The 19260-nt window shown below is 39.4% G+C and overlaps 1 protein-coding gene across 1 annotated transcript in view; it reads left to right on the top strand.

Annotated features, from left to right (window-relative positions):
- Positions 1-19260, top strand: part of LOC108887158 (protein unc-13 homolog B) — a 162812-nt gene that overhangs the window by 62577 nt on the left and 80975 nt on the right. The gene's annotated exons all lie outside the window — the stretch shown is intronic.

The raw sequence follows: 19260 nt of genomic DNA, 5'->3' as shown, positions 1-19260 counted from the left end.
GAAGGAATTGTTCAGCCTTCACCGACCTTGCTACGAGCCATTCCTTTCCAATAGACCCTAGAGGTGTGATTTTGTTTTTCAGTGCAGGGTTGTGTGCGCGCATGATAAAAACACAGAATGGAGAAAACAAAGGAAAGTATTAAAACTCTGCAGATGAAAAAAGTGGAGCTCAATGAAATCAAATATCCACTTCAGAAAAAGTGATCTTGAAGTGCCTTATTTTGTCTTCTTCACACTGAAATCTTGCCTGCTTGTTTTTTGTAACTTGCATTCATGTTTTGAATCACAGTATCTGAAATCTAGTTCAAAAATGTTTGATTTATTTTTGCCGAGCACAGATGATGCTGTCATTCGTTTGTGGCATGAAATTTGCAAATTGTGAACTATGGTTCTTCAACCAGAAAGCAGAAGAATAACAAAATCCATCCCAAGGACATGAAGGGAAACCAGAGAATATAAAACCTTGCATTAATCTGGGCAAACTGACAGACTTCATTTTTGTCACTTGTGAGGACATTGCATTGACTTACATTCATTTCTTGGAGGCTTAGATGGGAGATAAGTGTCTGAAATGTGATTAATGTAATCATAATATAATCACAGTCTGCCAAGCCTTGATTACATCCTGTTTGAGCACCAGGAGTTACCCCGCTGCCCCTTCTGTTGGCCTCTCTTGTTGTGATTGGTCCTATCTATTTATCTCTGATTACCCCTGGGCTCAGACCCATGTCGCCTTGTTTTCCATAGACTCCCAGACTATGTTTTTCCACACTTTTTTTTTTCCACTCCCGTTTCTATTTCTGTTTAAAATTAGAATCTGTTGAGATGGGCTTTTAAACATCTCATTGCTTTTCAGGGACTTTAAATTAAATCTCTAGAGTGGCTGGCCGTCGTGAGATTGCTGACATGGAAACATGGACTGACAAATGCCACGAGATTAATTCAGCTCAGCTGCAGATTAAAAGGGAGACAAGTGGGTGCATGGCCCTGTGCTGACGAGCACCCGCCTCGCCGAAGTGTCCTTGAGCAAGACACAGGATCCCTGTTGTTCAGTTGCTGACCCTGTGATCTGACCTACCCAGCAGGGGCCTGACAGAAAGAGAATTTCCCTACAGGGACCGATAAAGTTTTAAATTATTTATGACTCGGCTGCCAAGCACGACTCTCTGTCTGCTTGAACAATAAACCGGGTGGGCTGTCTGTCATGAATCCCATCCCTCTTTTTGAACAAGCCTTCTCTAGAGGCGTACATCAGGGCACTTCAGACAAGTGGCTGCTCTGCTGTGAGACAGAATCAGATGTTTTCAAGGTAATGGGTCAAGAACGTGGAAATGACAGCGTGATGAATAAAAAAGGAGCGCCAGAGGTACCTGTTTGACTGGGTTAGAAGCAACACCACCCAATCTACTACCTAGCACCAGTTAAAAAGCAAATAAAAAAGTTAAAGAGTTGAAAATTAACTATCATACTTGTGGGGATATATTAAGTAGACTTAGCGTCTCTTTATTTGGTTCTAGAAAGTCAAATTTTGAAGTTTGAATTATGTGCAAAATTAATTCTAAGGTGTTGTTGTTAAATATTGAAGAAGGAAATGGAACATAATATAAAGAGGAGCTGAAATTGATTTATTATTGCCGACTGACCACAGCAGCTGCAAAATTATGTCTAGGAGACACAGGAACACAAAGAGCAGGAAGAGAGAGACGGGGACTGAGTATTTTCTTATCACTAACGCAAGATAAAACACAGACAAAAGACGGGCTACGGTTTCACAAGAGCATCTTATGGCTAAGATGATCTGAGGCCATATAACACAGTTACAATAGGAAGACATTTTTTGCTTATTATGGCAAGATCCCTTTACCTATACAGTCTCTATTGTTTTTTTTAACAACATTTTACCTTACTGCTTCCCTCAGCACCAGTCTCCATGAATTTATTAGCTCACAATAAGTCTTATCTAATGCATTATGATTGAGGCAGTCAACCGTTTACTTAGTTAGCACTGTAGGCCTAATAATGTGTGTCAAAAGTTTACTGCTAAAAATCTATAATTTAAGAGATAAGATATGTTAACTCATCCCTGCTAGAGAAAATAATCCCAGCTATGTCATCAAGGTTTGGACTTTAGAATTCAGTTTTTACCAGAACTCTTGTGTTGCAAATTGGGTTTGTGCAGTTTGAAAGAGACAAGCATTTGCCAGGCATGGAGGGTTTATTGGAAGACATCATTGAGTTGCATTATAGGATCCAGTGTTGGAGCTTGTTAGGGTGTCTCTGTCTCAGCTGCATCAACTTTGACTGCTTTTTAAATCTTGATCCTTAATCTGGATTTGCTGAAGTCTCCCTTTTTAATTCTATCCTTGATCTCTTTGTTGCGCTGACATAGATTTAGACACTTATACTGTACTTTTCAGGGAAGAGTGCTCAACTGTAGTTCCAAAACAATTAATATTCCAAGTTGAGCAGCAGACAAAACTTTCTGTCACACTCCATTGCTCTCTAGACGTTTCCAAGACATCTCTTAAATGGCACGGCATGAGGTCTTACAGTATTTAGCAGCAGTTCATTCAAGTCAGTCGTGCTCATTTAAACCTTAAGTGTTAATATTAAATTCAAAGCAGTAGGCTTAGTAATTATACCCCATTGCGTTCTATATTGAGTTTCATGTGGAGGTTTGTGACTATTTTAATCAGACACGTCTGATGTTTCAAACGGAGACACCATTGTTGAGATTTTCATTCATTGTTGGAGCAGTATTTGTCGATGTTCCAGTTTCTCTAGAAGCTACAAGCTCTCAGCAGCTGTATTTTTACATAAACTCAGGAAGAAGCAACTGTGGGTTCGGAGGACATGATAATACTGCAGACAACACCTCCGTACAGGTGAGGACGCCTCCTTCGCTGTCGCTGCAGGCCACTTCAGCTCAGATCTGAGAGAATAATTAGTTCAACCAGTCCCAAGCTGCTTATCAGCAATAGATCATTTCTTTAAATGCCACCTTTGATCTCGCCCAAGACCTGGAGAGGAAGACACGGCAGATCACTCACCTTTCACGACCAATTACACAAGCAGCAGTCTGCTGTTTGATGCTCATTAGGCTGTACTCTCAGGAGGGCAGTTTGGAGGGTTTCTGTGTGTGTGTGTGTGTGTGTGTGTGTGTGTGTGTGTTAGTGCACACTAGCTTTTTCAGTTTGGTGATAAAGTGTAGCTTATTTAAGAGTCCTAGGTCCTGTTTGATATGAGAGAGCGCAGTGATGGTCTGTCACAAGAGATGATGTGACTGGAACAAAAAAAGGATTCGACTGCTGCTTCAACAGCATTTAAATTACTGTAGTTCCTTCTTGAAACACGTCCTATCTATCTATCTATCTATCTATCTATCTATCTATCTATCTATCTATCTATCGATGCCAAAATAATTTCAAGAGAAAGACAAAGATTTACCAAAAAAAGATTTTGTTGAATGAAAATCAGCTAGAAGATTAATTCATTCAGGTCCTTTTTGAGCAGCAATACATTAAGATACTGTAACTTGAATTTCCATAAATATCATTTTTTAATATAAATAGAATGGCCTGGATCCTAAAGCCAAGAATGTGATTTATCAATTTTCAGATTTGTATGTGATAAACCTGACTTCAGCTTATGTTAAACACAGACCAAACTCACTGTACAGACAGGTTGAACACTTGTAATGTTTGTGAAAGTTATCACTATCACTTGTGGCAATAATACTAATTTAAAGTTGCTTTTGAACAGATGACTTTATGGACTTATAACAGACTTTTCTAAATATAATGCGTCTCTCAATAAACCAGTTTGCAGCCCTTGCTATCCTTAAAACAATCTATACATTTGACTATCAGTCTATTGAGATACACTCAGCATTAGTGTGTACTATACTTAGTAATTCACTGCCTGAAAAGATAGAAGAACATCTCTGTTTCTCTGCTGAAATCACTTCAGAAACGATTCTTCACTTTTCTGCAGCAGGGCCAAAGATCTGACTGCACTCTAAAATGAAAAATTCAGGTTGAGGAATAATGAGTGTGCCTCTCCTCCACGTGTAGGTATCAATCATTACAATGTTGTATAACGTTTGTTGGCGTTGTTTTGAAATGACATACAGAAAAAAACCAACCTGCCAGTTTTATTGACGTTTGGAAGGACAGATCAGGTTTGCCGCTGGTCAGCAGTTATCCCCATTAAGACAAAAATAGTCTCCGTAGCAAGGATTGTGCCATGGCAACGATGTTACATTTCTATGGTAACACAAACTTACATTTGTTTATGATTAAGGTGCAGTCACTGTAGCTGATGGTAGGTGTGTGTGCTTCCACTGAAGCAGTACATACTAGACTGTATGCATATGTCCTATAACGTATTGAAAGTTGACTTTACAGATCACACAGGAGTACAAACTGTGCACTGAAATGATTATGATAATGTTAGTTTTGATTTTAATTCACATCGTTTTCTCTGCAACATATTACAAATTTAGATTTAGATGTATTCTCATTGAACTGGAAGGCTGTTGTTGTTGATAATGTGGCCATTAGAAGATTCATGTTTTTAGCAGCTTTTATCATGCTGCACACAAGCAGGAATAAACTGCAGCATTCATATGTTGTTTTCTCAGAGAATCAGCCTCTTAGACGGCAAACAGTATATTTGACAGATGCTGCAGCTTCGTATGTCAGAGAATTTTTCAGTGTTGTCAGATATTTGGGTAACAAATAGCTTTTGTTACAGAACACATGCTATGAGAGGCTACGCTGTGATTTAATGTATGAAAACTATCTGATCTGACATCAAGTGAAATTTGACTGATCACACACAGTTACAGTAAATGCCTTGCTCAAGGGAATCGCAGAAATGTTTTCCTAAGCAGGAAAGGTGAATTGATGATCCTTTCTCTGTTTTAAACAGCGCAACTCCCATTCTGCCCACCAGCAATCTCTGATAAGTGGTAAACAAAGACAACACGCTTTGTAATTTGGCTTCTCTGTTTAACGTGACTCAATGTCTCAATCCACGCTCTGAAACTGAGCCACAAAAACAACAGAAACAGAAATAAGAACAAAAGTTATGTTCCAAAAAACAATTTATCACAGATTCAGTGGAGATTTCCTAATTTGAGACGACAGCTGCTTAAAAAAAACCTAAACCGATTAAACTAAACTTTGGTTGGTGTGGCAACGACAGACTTGTTTGTCGAGGCTCTAATTAGAAATTCCAGACTTCTAGTGTACTGTTTGAGTTTGATTAAATGAAGGTGCAAAGTAATTATGGCGGAGCGTAACAGATTGATAAATAAAAAGCTGTTTTTACCCACTGCCTGGCAAATAAGATTGGTGTTATCATTAGCCTTTAACAACAACATGAGATAGAGAATGGGTAGAGCTGCATGAAGGACTCGCTGCTTTCTGCATTGGTTCTGAACATAAACCCTGTGCTGCACAATCGAATGGAATATCCCCAATAATCCCCTGTTTAATCTTTTCCCCTGTTATTTATGTACGTTTTTGTGACGTCTGTAGATCCATTGGGTTGAGCATAAAAATCATGATCTTCTTCCTCTCTTCTTTATTTTTGAGGAGGGTGAAAAGTGAAGTTTTTTCAAGGTGTTGGATTTTAAATTTCATTTTCAAACCAATAGTCTGGACCATATCAGCGGATGAGCGGGTGAACTTTCTCCTTCATTGGGTTTCTTGTCACATGGGTAAAATTTAAGCAAACTAAAATGTATCATGAACAAGATTAGTTCAAAACCTGGTAAAAGCTGTTTACATGAGGAGCAAGTACGAAACAGCATCCAAGCCATTTTCAAGGGTTAGAGTTTGACAAAACCACTGGAAATAATAAGATAAAGACACCGGCTGTGCTGTGATTTCAGCTGTATTTACATAGAGAAAGTTAGAATCTCATTTACACGTGTCAGCTGAATGAGATACATAGAGAGATGTGTGTGCAGAGGGAAAGCTCTTTTACAGGAAGTAGCTAGGGTTGGTCCAGAAAGTCGCTAATTTGTCGGTAAATGTGGTGACAAAAGCGTTCAGTTGGTAACACTGCCTGTAAACGCCCACCTTTGTGCCAATTCGTTTAGGAAGAGCAACTCCAACGCTCGCCCGACTGACACACTGATGGTGTAATTGGATCACTCAGGGTTGCCCCTGCTGTTGTTTAGATAAAGATATGGTGTGTTTATTTATCCATCCAGTCAGTCTAATAATAAATTATTGTTTTCCTCAACTCAAATCCCTTGGATGATTAAAATTCAAGATTCTGATGTAGGTTTGCAGCAGGCTATAAAATGCGATACAAACTGAGAACACAGGCAGAGCCGCTCATTAAAATGAAACTCTGGACAAACCAGAGAACTGAATCACCACACAAGTGGAGAAACAAATGAGAACTTGAGTCTTGTTTGATTTACCCTGCTGTTTCATTCCCCTTAAAAAAGCTCATTTGTCTGAAAGAAAAAGGTTTCAAGTTAACATGCGTGACAGAACTGGAGCAAGCGACTAAGGGAGATTACACATCACCCGAAAAGCAGGGGAAACGTCGCCTCTTCTCCTCACGGCAACAAAAAAACCGTCTGAAGACGGAGTCGTTAACATGAACGTTACTGCAGAGGGAGCAGGGGAAGAAAGGGAAGGAGAGGAAGAAAGAGATGAAGGGAGGCATCAACATCCAAGACAGACTATTATCACGTCTTGATGTGTGGGTTCACTGCTTTTGAATCAACAAATGTTAACACAATACAGGTTGTCTCTGTGCTTTTAAAAAAGTCAATGCAATGAATGACAAAGCAGGACTCCTCTTTGTCATCTGTTCCTCCATTCTGCTGCAGCTGCATATTTCATAGTTTAATAGTTGTTTTGTAGTTATTCTGCACCTGGAATCTAACAGTTGATCGAACCATAGAAAGTTACCATAGATAATAATATTTTTAAAGTTTTAGAAATTACAGTCCATCTCCAACAGACTCTACTTTTTAAACTGAGGTCATGTAGTTGAATAGCCATACTTTACCAATCTGCATGCGCGGTTTATTAATCTGTTCACGCAGATTTCTACATCTGTTTTTTTCTCCCGTATCACCCTGGGGGGCTCTGCAAAAATTAAGGCATCCATCTGTGTGCCACCGCTAGCTGCCAAGAAATAGCTGAAATACATAACTCTCTGGAAAACTGTTCATGTGCGGGAAAAAAAACCTAAACTGTGTTAACTGGTGAGCCGCAGAGGTGCACAAAAAAAAGCTAATCATCTCCTGGCTCCAGCTCTGTAATTACTACAGGGACATGGTATGGATCTTCTCATCTAAGTCTCAGCAAGAAAGTAAAGAAGTTTATTTCTCAACTTGTCAAACTTCCTGCTACTTAACTAGTTAATGTAGAGAATTAGCTGAGAATTCATTGAATAGCTGCATCAGTAAGTTCCTGTCTGTCATTGCAGTATTGTCTTGCAACCTTTTCTAAAAGCAGTTCAAAGCATTTATCTGTCCATTAGCTTCTCTTGATAGAATCTTTGAGAAAATCTTTGCCTGACTCTCAGCTCTCAGGGTGAAATAGAGTGTGTGTGTTTGTCTGCGTGATTATGTAACAGCCGGGAGAAGAGAAAGAAGCTTCACTCTCGTTTTCCAAAAACAAATTCTGGCAACTAGAGAGTTGAATTAAAGCAGAGAAACTGAACTTTGCTTTGTTCAAACGCTGCTAATGAGCACATTCAACGGGTTCTTTCATCGACTCAAGGAAAACCTCTTACATATCCTCATGAATTGCGTGTGAAGGAGCCTCTTTAAGGAGGCCGAAAGGTCATTTAACTTTTTAAGGCCAGTTGCCACGATCCTCTGTAAAGTATCTTTGTGTTTAATGAGCTTTTGTTTCTGATTTTTTCCACTTAATTTCTGCGCTCTGTGTTTAAATGATCTGAAATGTGGCCCAGTTTGCAGCTGACCTTTAAAAGAACCTGTGGTCAGATTAACGGTTAACTGACATATGAGGATGGTTTTAATGCTTTAACCTCAATTAAAGGATTACAACTTCCTCTATAAATGGAGGTCACTCTCCGTTTAATGAAAACCTCGTCACTTTTATGAACCTCTCTCAATTCTGAGCAGTCAGACCTAAAACGGGGATGTTATTTTTCTAAAATATACCCAGCAATATGTTTCAAACAGAGGATAAACTACATCTAAAATTAAAGATGAACTGTCCCAGTTCATGAGACTGTAACACATTTTGTCCACAGTCTTGCACTAAATAGCATGAAATCTAACAGAAGAAGTAATTACACATCAGCTGCTCTACAACAGGTAACATTAATAGGTGTGAGATTAATGTGTTGGAGTCAGGAGGAAAAAAAATGTTTCACATTAGATTCAAGATTCACATCTTTCATGATACTACATTTATTCAGAAATTACATCAGTTCTTGTACATTACGGTTTCTGCTCGCTGCAAACTGTTTGTTGATGGAACATTAAAGACTGTGCTACAAGCAGACAGTGCAGTCAAGTGTAGCCACAAACTGTGATGCTAAAAAGGAAGGAAAATTGATTGAGGTTTAACTTCAGTGAAGGAGAAACTCACATTTTAGGCTCTGTAATTACACAGGAAAGGGAGATTTTGACCCTTGCTGCTTTCAGGGATGATTTTCATGATCTTGACTGCAGAGCACATCACATTACATTCTGCATATGACTGGCAGTTAGGCTAACTGATCCCCGTCTGACTGAAATGCAAAGCACAGCAAGAGGAAGAGGAAATAAGCTAAAATACAGTAAAACAAATAAAATATGAGCAGAAAAGTTACAGTGCAGAGCAGTGAATTTATCATAAGCCTCAAATTTGATTTAACAGAAGGCAAACTGAAAATATTTGTTATTAACTCTCAGTGTTTGACCTGTGAGAGATTCTTTTAACTTTTGGAGACATTTGATGACTTGTATTTTGTCATTTAATATGGAGGAATCATTGTGTACATACACAACTCCTCCCTTGTCCTTGGAAATACATCAGTGTTGGAAATGCACCAGCCACACACACATATTCACATTGCAACCAAAAGAAAGGCTGCAAGAGATGAGATGGCTGCACGGACCTGGCAGACATCAAAACAAGCATCAGAGGACAGGAGGAGCAGCCAGAGAAGGATTGTGGGGAGGGAGATGAGAAGGCGAGGAGTAGAAAGGAGAGCAGAGGGAGGACATGATGAGCAGGAGGAGATGCTGTGGCTCACAGGAGTCCACAGCTCCTCTGGGGGTTGTTAGAGTCACAATACAGACCTACTTTCAAAAGTAGACTCCAAACCTGTGGAGCTGAAGTTTTACAACACAAGACACACACAAATGTTCTGGCACTGTTTTCTTAAGGCCACCTGTCACACTGGCTGCAACAGCAGGGCTCATTATGTTTTTCTGAAATTTTTTGACAGTAATTAAACAATTTCAACAACAATACAAAACTCAAAGTGAAAGTTGGATTTCAAAAACAACTTTTAATCACAAAATTGTAGTTTCATCATTCCTGTATTTTAACCTACATAGAGGGACTGACATGTACCAAGCAACTTATTTGTGCTTTTTCCCAATTTTGTGTTTGCATTCTACGATTACACACATATTATTTACACTTATTGGTTTTTTCAAGGCTGATTCTGGTCATTTTTAGTAGTAGTAACTGTGGGAACTCTACCCAGGAAAAGGGGAAGAGGGAAAGTGATAGAAACTCTAGTAAAACAAGAATAAACCACAAGGACACACCATCTCTGCACAGTATGAGTCAGTAGAGGCTAAATGGTGTGAAATGATATGAGAAAATGTATATTGATAACAGTAATAATAACTTTGGTGTTATTGGTGTGCCATTTACTGATACCAAGATGCAGGGATTTACAGTACCTGGACGTGAAGAGCCACAGTGATTATGAAAAAAAAATTAAACTCTTAACAGATCAGTTAAATGAATAAATAAAATACCCTAAAAATTTCACAGAGTTTGGTTGATGGCTAGGCAAACATTTCCTGGATGAGATAGTGCTGAGAGAATTCAGACTCATGTCCTCAGTGTTTCTAAAATCCTGTTTTCATTTGATGTTTTTAAACCTTTTGTTTTCCCTCCCTGCGTCTTTCTTCTTGGACATTTTATGACTTATCAGTGCAAGTAAACCTAACCTGAAACTCCACATGAAAGGCCTTGCACAGCACAAACAGACACCTCTTTGTCTCCATCTCCCTTGTTTTCACAATTAAATCATCGGTGTGTGGCTGTACAGACGACGTGTTCAAAGAGCAGCAGCTCCGAGTTTCATTCGGCTTTACATTACATAAGAGGTTGTTTATGCATCACATGCATTAGAGGGAGAGAGAAGAAGAACAAAGAGAGATGTGGAATTGAGTGAGATCAAGGGAAACGCAGAGAAATCAGCACAAATAAAAACAAAAATAGGAGAGTTGATGGAATGGGGTGGAGCAGAGTGATAACTCATTATCGATTGAGGTAATTGGATACGGTGGGAGCGGACCACCTCCCCGCTGCCTGTCCAGAGGTCCAGATGAAGTCGTGTAAGAAAGACAAGTGGTGAGAAAAATGAGAAACACTTAGGCAAAGAGAAAGTAGAGAAAGAATCTGATATACTGTATTTTCCAAATGTCAAATATGGTACAATTTCAGCAAAATTTAAGGACAATTTCTGTTAATTCTACAGTTCAGTCTCTGCTGCAATTCAGAGAGAAACTAAAAGAAGTTAGAAAAGACTCTCAGTCAAAAATGAGGTTCTTTCCGTATTGTACAGAGGATTTATTAAGCAGGTCATGAATATTCTCTGATTGTGATTGCAGTGACTCGTAAAAGCAAAACACCCAGCGAGTCTTGCAGCTTCAGTGCGTTCGGATCTACTGAGGCTGCCATTGGTGAGAAGTTGTTATCGCAGTCACTCAGATGTGAACTGTTGAGTTTCAAAAACAACAACAATAAGGTGGGAGGAGTTGTTCTTCTTTCTGTCTGTTAAGGAAATCTTTAAGCTGTCTTTAAAAAGATTTTCTACCTTTTCCTCTCATCTTTTAAGCATTTTTTTCTGGTTCTCTATTGTAAATATGGTTTAACGGAAGGTTTACCCTCGTAGCATTCAGTTTTCTCGTTTTGTTTTCCTTTAAGTAGCTTAAAACTAGTTAACTTCACACTTTCTGGCATTATCATGTTAATTCAGTGTAATTTTGTTACATTTTTACACTGAAATATACAAATCAAGATTCCCCTGTTTATTGTAACTGCACAATTTCCTCAAAATGGAAAAACACAAAAAGTTTTGTGCACATTTCCCCAAATTCAGCATCTCATATTTGGAATCTTTGGATCTCCAAGAGAATTAAAAAGTCAAATTCTGTGAGTCTGAACAAGTTTGCGATGACTTGATGACCAACAGGCTGTTGCTCATTAACAGATTTAGACTTATTAATCACCGTAGAAGAGGTCTGTTTAATCCTTTACTGGCTTTTATTGGACAGACCTTTAGTCAAGGGTGAAAATCTGTATCAGGGATTTTTAGGAGTAAACAAGTATAATTATTTTGGAGATAGAATTTCAGCTGCACTTTACTCTGCTTTTTGCAGGGTCAAGAAAATAGCTTAACATTTAATGCATGAAAAAAGATAAATATACAAGTTGATAAATAATTACTGTAATTTATGATGAACAGAGAAACATTGACTGAGAGCAGTTATTTCTAGTCATTAAAAAGTTCAAAGAACAGTAATTAAAATACAGTTTTCATGCAGACTGCAAAAACCATCATCAAAACTAATTTTCTAAACACAGGTTTCCTGCTTTGACTGTTTTATTTGCTGGAGTCAGAGAATGAGAGCAGAAAGAGAGAGAATGAGAGAAAAAACAAAACAAAAATGGAATTAAGAGGAGTAGAAGGCCTAAATGGATAGAAAGGCAGACGGAGGGGAGGATTGGTTTGTATCTTTTAGCGATGTCGGCTCTGCTCAGCATACTAACGACACAGCCCCTCACAGGGATCGGAGCCCTAATACTGCTGCGTGACATTGGCTGAAAGTCACCATGGAAATCAGGCCTGTGGGCGGTGTATGTGTGTGTATATGTGTGTATGTGTGTATGGCTTACAGGGATTGCAGGGGTCCTCATTTATGCCCTCCAGGAAGCCGGTGTTAAATCAGATGTTTGTCCGTTTGCTTCCCCTGAGCCGACTGTCAGCCCTGTGTTTACCACAGTGACAGAGCCATGGCTTTAAATACAGGGGGTGAGGAAACACACACACACACACATCCTCACACAGTCACACATTCACCTCGTCATATATTACTTCATCTCTCAGCTGGCTCAATCACAGTTTTGTAAAAATCACAGGATGCAACCAGCAGAGGGGGAAAGAATAACAAAAATTAAAGGTAAAACTTCAGCATCACGTATATGAGTCTAAAATGTGTTTCAAACCATGAATTTTCAAGCTCAGAATAAGAGGAAGAATTCTCATATCCAGTGATGAAATTACATACATCACATCTTAAATGCTCCAGGGGTGAAATTAATCCCAGTCATCAGCAGGAAGTCGGGTGCATGCATCTGCTCTGCCAGCCACTGTAGCAGATAACCATCAGTTTCTGTCCTATTTGAAAATGCCATTTGTCTATTCACCATATGAAAGTGGCTGTTAAATTCTGCAGTTCACAGACAGTGCAGCTGCTGGATGAAAGGGTTCCTCTCCTGATAACTAGCAGTTTTGTGGGTGAGATGACTGTACTCAGAGAGATTTTACTCAGAGGCTGCAGTTATGATTTCTGCTCTTGGTAGAATGATCCTGAAAGACCTGAGACCTGGAGCATCCTGCTGTGTTTGACATGTCACAGTGACCTTGTCAGTGAGGCAGGGTGCATTAGTTTATGTTAGAAGAGACCCACAGGCTGCTAGGTTTACCTTTAAATTAGCAGTTTGGGTTTGAACTTGATTGAAATAGTCTGAGGTTCATATTATCTGAGCTAAAGCTGTGTCTAGTAACCTGATTTATTACTGGCTCTCTGCAGTAACCATATGTCTTAAATGACCTGCAAATGTGAAGCCTGGTTTTGCTAAATCAGGTTCAGACAGTAAGAGAATCCGGTTAATATACAGCAGCTACTTTTCTACTGGTCTTTACCACCACTGCTGCCATTGCCGGCAACTTCTCCTGGTTTTTACCAGAAGCCGAATTATCCACAGAGGTGTCCTCCGCTCCAAAACAAACAGACCTGCCCATTAAATCCAGTAAAAACGCTGAATAAAGCATGTTAAAAATCAGTGTTTCCCTGCTGTGCGTCTGCTAACATTTGCTCAGCTTGTTTCTATGATAATTTAAGATCCCGACCTCTAATGACTTAAGTCCTTCATCCAGTTAAAAACAACTAAGAACAAAAAAGTCTATCCTAAAAATGAGGCTTAAAACTGGATAAAAAATACATTTTGATGCTTCTGGCGACCACAGCGCTGACACATGCACAAAGAGGATATGATGCCACTGACAGGCAGCCAAATGAAACAGACCTTGATTTAAATTACAGATTAGGTTTGAAAATAGCTGGAAACATTTGGGATGAGCACACAAATCAACTAAATATAACATATCTAGTGGTTTTTAGACGTATTATACCTTTAACTTACCTTTATTTGTAACATGTGCGTGACTTCACACAGAGGAAGAAAGAAAAGACCATTACTAATATCCACAATCATTTAAATCCAAAATCTGTCTGAAACCTAAACTAGAATACGTCTAGATAAACAAGTTTCCGAAGCTGAAAAGTAAACTGCTTGGACAGCGAAAAGGCAAATGTGTGTTCACTGTTGTCTGACTGTGCTGTCAGTCAGTCGGTCGCCCCCGAAAGCCCAAAAACAACAACAACAACAGACACTCGTCGAGCTGCAGCACCATATTATCTCTAAACAGGTTTCCTTCCTGTATAAACAGAGCTTTAAACACACATTACAGTTGTAGGGATAGAAATCAGTAACCCTTAACCTGAAGCGATCCACATCCTGAACGCTTCACTGGTTGTATAAACAAGCACATGCACTTTAATCTGGCACTGTATTCATTGTATTGTAGTAATGGCCGCTGTTGTCGAGTGCACTGAAACAAATTCCAATTAACAGTTGATGCAGCAATAAATTATTGAATCTTGAGTCTTTGAAATGTGCTCCCAGTAACCTGGATTTTTTTGGAGAATCAACGAAAACAAGACCTTGTTTATAAACAGTTTTCTGCAACAACTTTGTTGATGCTCTGTGGGAGGAGGAAGTGTGGTGGCAGAATGAGGTGAGACATGACTGGAGTGAGTTTAAGTCCCAGCTTTAAAAGTTAAAGTTCTTTGACCAAAAGAATCACTGGGAAAAAAGACACTTTAGAAAATATCAGTTCATGTACCTGCTAAAGCTCCAACATGTTCACTGAGAACATATGTTTAATTCCTCTAAGCAGCAAACGCCACAACCACACACACGTTCCAGCTCTTACAATAAAGGTTTGTCAGAGCATAAAGCGATTTCCAGGAGTTATGACTGCCTCGCCTTCATAGTGTTTGAATGACAACTAAAAAACAAAATATCGCCTCTTCTCTGTGAATTTCTTTCCACCCAGTTGCAGCACGATTTGAACACCCACCGTTTGCAAAAGAAGTTGTCTTTGCCACATCAGAAGAGGTGCTAATTATATGGGATTTTGCCTCTGTGCTGTTATGGAAGTGCGTATTTATATTTTGTAGTCATTTGTATTCATTTTATTACATGTCAGCCCTCCATTTAACAGTCTAAGATCAGTGTGTAATATAGAATAATAAATGCTAACGTGAAGCAGTTATGCTTTGGCGGCAGTTTATGCTGGGTATTGCTTTTAATCACGCTTTCCCATGTCTCTCATAACAGCAGCATCATGTATGTGATTAGTACAGCCAGTCTGCCTCGTCATGGGCCAAAGGCTGTGTAGCCACCGGCCTTAGCTTTGATGCTCTGTTGTGCTAATAGCTTTTTAATGAGCCATAAGTCACATCATCTTCCAGTTGCTCCAAAGCATTTTGTGCCTGAATCTCAGCCAAAACAAAGCAGGGATGCCCTTTTGCTTCAGAGAAGATGTTTCCATATCAGCAAAGAAGGTAGAAAACATGATTTTCACATGAATTACATTGTTGGTTTTACAGATGAGCTCTCATAGGTGTCGCATTTGAGAGATACTGTGAGTGTGGCTGATTTAGAGTTCTATTCACTGCTCTATTCACATCCATTCAGAGCTCATAACTAGAGGGTTTAGGAGCCATACCAGGTCCATTCACTTTTATACATGTAAGATGTTGTTGCTGATCAAAGTATACTTTTCTGACTATTGGTTTATATTAATTTCTGTTTTGTACAGTGTGAAAAACAAAGACGTGTGTTTTAGCCCATTTACAGCATGGCCACTCAATCAGCAGAAAGTAACTGGCAAATATTTTTCTAATCAGTCATTTCTGATTCTGTCTCATCACTGCAATAGAACATCTGTAGGTAATGGATTCAGCAATTTGAAGACATCACTTCAGGCTGGACATTTGTAAAGTTTTCCTGCAAAATACAGACTAAACTATTATTTATAAACAGAAAAAATGGATTAATTGCTTGTGAAAATAATCACTGGTCGCAGCTGTAAAGGTGCAGACTCATCTGCCTATTAATCCACTAGTTGGTCAACAGAAAATTAGTCAACAACAGTTTTGATTATACGAAACAAAAACCTTTGTTTGTTTTATATTGAACATCTTCAAGTTGTTTAAAGGCATTGCCTTGGGCTCATATTTCCACGTGTATAATGACTTGAACAAATAAGTATAAAAAGTGTATTAATCAATAATGAAAATGTTCATCAGTTACACCCCTGCTAACATGTATTTAAAAAAGATCAGCAAAAATACAAAGTACAGGAAAGGAGTAAAAACAAAATGTTACAGTCCTTAAAATATCCTATGTATCGAGGGCAGATACTGTACTGAGGCTGAGTAGCATATGTGTGGCTGCTGGAGTACCAGAGGGTGTGAAAAGCGAAATGATGTGAGAAAGAGAAGCGGCAGAAGTGGGTGAGGAAGGAAGAGAGAGGTAGAGAGGTAGTAGAGAGAGAGAGGGAAGAGAGCGAGCGCACAACACGTGGCGCGTCTGTCGGCCGCGCAACAAGCTGCGATCAGTGGGAGGAGGAGGGCGGGGGGAGGCTGGAAGGAATAAAGATCAATCAGGAGATGAGAGGATGAGAAATAGAGGGAGGCAGGAAGAAAGAGAGAGAGAGAGAGATGAAGTGAAACTGAGAGAAGAGAGGCGGAGACAGTGCTGTGTGTGTGTGTACAGGCTGAGACGGGAGATGAGATAGACCGCGAGGAAGCGTCTCAGTGAGCGCTGTGATCAAGACAGAGAGGAGTACAGGAAATACAGGGAAAGTGACAGAGAGTGACACGCCCGTCATGATAAAAGCAAAGGAGAACCCGGCAGATTTTCTTCCTTTTTTGACTCACATTTGATCCACTACTATCCCTCACTGATTCACTGTGGAGCTGAGTGGATCTCACTACAACCAGGGGAGGGGGGTTTGATTAGTTTTCCCAGCTTGTTACTTCAAAAACCTTTTTATCTTGCATATCTATACAAAAAAAAAAAAAAAAAAATGACGTAAAATAGTGCAATCAATTGGTTTATGTTCACTGGGGATTGTAGGCGCTCAGCTGACGGATGCTTGGGATTGTGCTGTCAAACTTTGCTCTCATTCCCCTTTTACCACCTCGGCTCGTCTTCTCTCTGGGTGAGGTAGGTCTTCAGTTTTCACTTGAGGAAAGTGCATGACAACAGTATCACTGAGGTATATCCTTTACCTGTCAAAGATGAAGACATTTGAGAGATCTCTAGTGGTTTAAGTTGATAAAGCTCAAAAGATAAAGATTGATCATGTGCAATCAATTAGGGGATATTCTTCTAATGTCTTTATTGGACCCTTGGGATCTTCAAAGAACCCGTTTAGGAACCAGTTATCCTCATGATTTAAGATCTGAATGTGATGTGTGTGTGATCTGAAGTGTTGGAGTAAGTGCTGAAAAAAGAAACACATTTCCTCTCCTCTCCCACATTGCACTGTCATGTCAGAAAGTCTATTTTTAACTAAGGCTACTGAAACAAACCCAAGTAATTGTGCACTTTTCTCTCTGTCTCCCTCTCTCTCCATCCAGCTATCATTTTATTCCACATCCTGAGTGAACACTGTGTACATACTATACAGCATCTCTGCCTCATGTTCCCCCACCCCTGACAATCTGGCTCTTGGTGTTGAGCTTACATACACTATTTAAGCAGGAAAGTGTTTTATCCTCCATCCTGTGCAGCCTCTCCAAAACAGCTCAGTGTGTGGGTACATTAGTCGTGATCTCCACTCGTGTTGTGTGGAGGGTGTGAGCGTGTCGAGGTCTCCGAGCTCCTGGGCGTTTTCAGAAGCACCAGTCTGCAGCTTCAAACTTGCTACCTTCAGTGGGTTGTATGAGTGTGATATTAATAATTATATCTACAATTTAATCCTTTTTAATCTTTGTTGTAGTGTATGTGCGTCAGTGTGAGATGCTGAACAGCCTTCAACGCATCTTCCAGTCATCAAAAGTACTTAAAAGTTAAAAAAGCTGTGAAGGAGAGATTGAATAATGACTCGGCTGCAGAGTTAATCTGTCCTTCCAGTAATTGATTACACAGCTGGCAACAACAGACGAGGCAGTAGTTTTGATAGTCGTGTAAGTGAGCTTGTGACTGAAGGGTTGCGTTTGAATCCCAATCCGCCAGATGTGGGTGGTTGGGAAGTGAGTAAATATTGCGTAAGGTTTGGGGTTGGTGGGATGAAAAGAGTTTGGGAAATGATATGAAAACAACAGAGAGAGGGGAAAACATGAAGGAGAGGGCAGCTGCTTTGGTAATAGATTCCCAAACCCATCAGGTGTTTTCACTGCTTTATGAACGTAGTATGATTAGATTAGACTAAATGGAATACTGTTGGGTCTGGTGGTCTGGATAATCTTACTAGCCAAAGTCTAAATCTGCTTGTGCCCATAACCTGTGTTCATTTTGGTACCTGATTTTTGTGTATCAGCTTTCTTCATCACTCACTGTCAGTTTTACTCAATCAACAAAAAAACAAGACAGTTTATTTTAGTCAATGAAACCTTTATCATTTTAGTATTGCCTGTATGATTCACAATATGGATCTCACTCTTGTTTTTTTTTGGTTGGTTGTTTGTTTTGTTTTTATACTGACCAATGCATGTTACTTACTGGCCAACAATCTATATATGTGCAATAAAACTCAACTGATATGTTAAATTTATCAATGAGACTCTACGGTTTAGTGCAAAGCTGTCACACTCGATCGAACGAATTCCAAATGCACCACAAGAAGTCATTATTTTCGTTACTTTATAAACTTGCTGCTCTGCTCGTCTGTGCTGCTTCTGCTGGCTCACTGGGATGGTAAGCTAGCAGTTGAGATTTATTGTCGTTGAAGAGTGAGGCAGTTGTCTTTTACAGAGTTGACACCCTGTGCCTTTATCTTTATTCCTGACTTTGCCATCCACAGTGTAGAACCTAAAATACTTCCATACGCTGCTTCTCAGATGTTTTTGAGTCGTAATTGTCTGCTCAAGACAACTCTGCTTGCTATTGTCCTCCATTTTCTTGACAAAACACATGCATTAACCTTAGCTTAGTTCACTGGTAGGTCAGTATGGCATGCAATAGGTCAAGCTGATAGAGCGCCTGCTGCTGGATCACAAACAAACTAGATCAAATAGTCTTAGATGCACTACAGCCTACATTTCAAACAGCTCATTACAGCTTGAATATGAACTTTTCACCTCATGTTCAAGTAAGGATTTGAGTGGATTCTGTTTAAGCTGAGAATGAATAAAATCTGTAAAGTGAACTTTGATCAAGCATATATAGCTCTTTGGTTGTTTAAATTGGTTGCAAAAAAACCCTCTCTTGGAGGCCACCATAATTGTGATTTTGTACTGTCTCATTGTTTTTAGCCATTGCAGAGCTAGCTGTGGAAATGCTGTGGAAGGCTTTGTGCACCTGTCCAGTCATCTTACATAAAATCTTGTTAGTGGAAAAGTCTAAGACATCTTTGGTATTTGGTGACATCTTTGCTACCGAGTGCTTTTTTCTGTCATATTTCTGCACTGTACTTCCTAGACTTTTTGTGTCGAACAGTGTG

The sequence above is a fragment of the Lates calcarifer genome, linkage group LG13, assembly GCF_001640805.2.
Source record: "Lates calcarifer isolate ASB-BC8 linkage group LG13, TLL_Latcal_v3, whole genome shotgun sequence".
Lineage (NCBI taxonomy): Eukaryota > Metazoa > Chordata > Actinopteri > Centropomidae > Lates > Lates calcarifer.
Note: the sequence above shows the minus strand (reverse complement) of the source record. Positions and strands in the feature narration are given on the sequence as shown.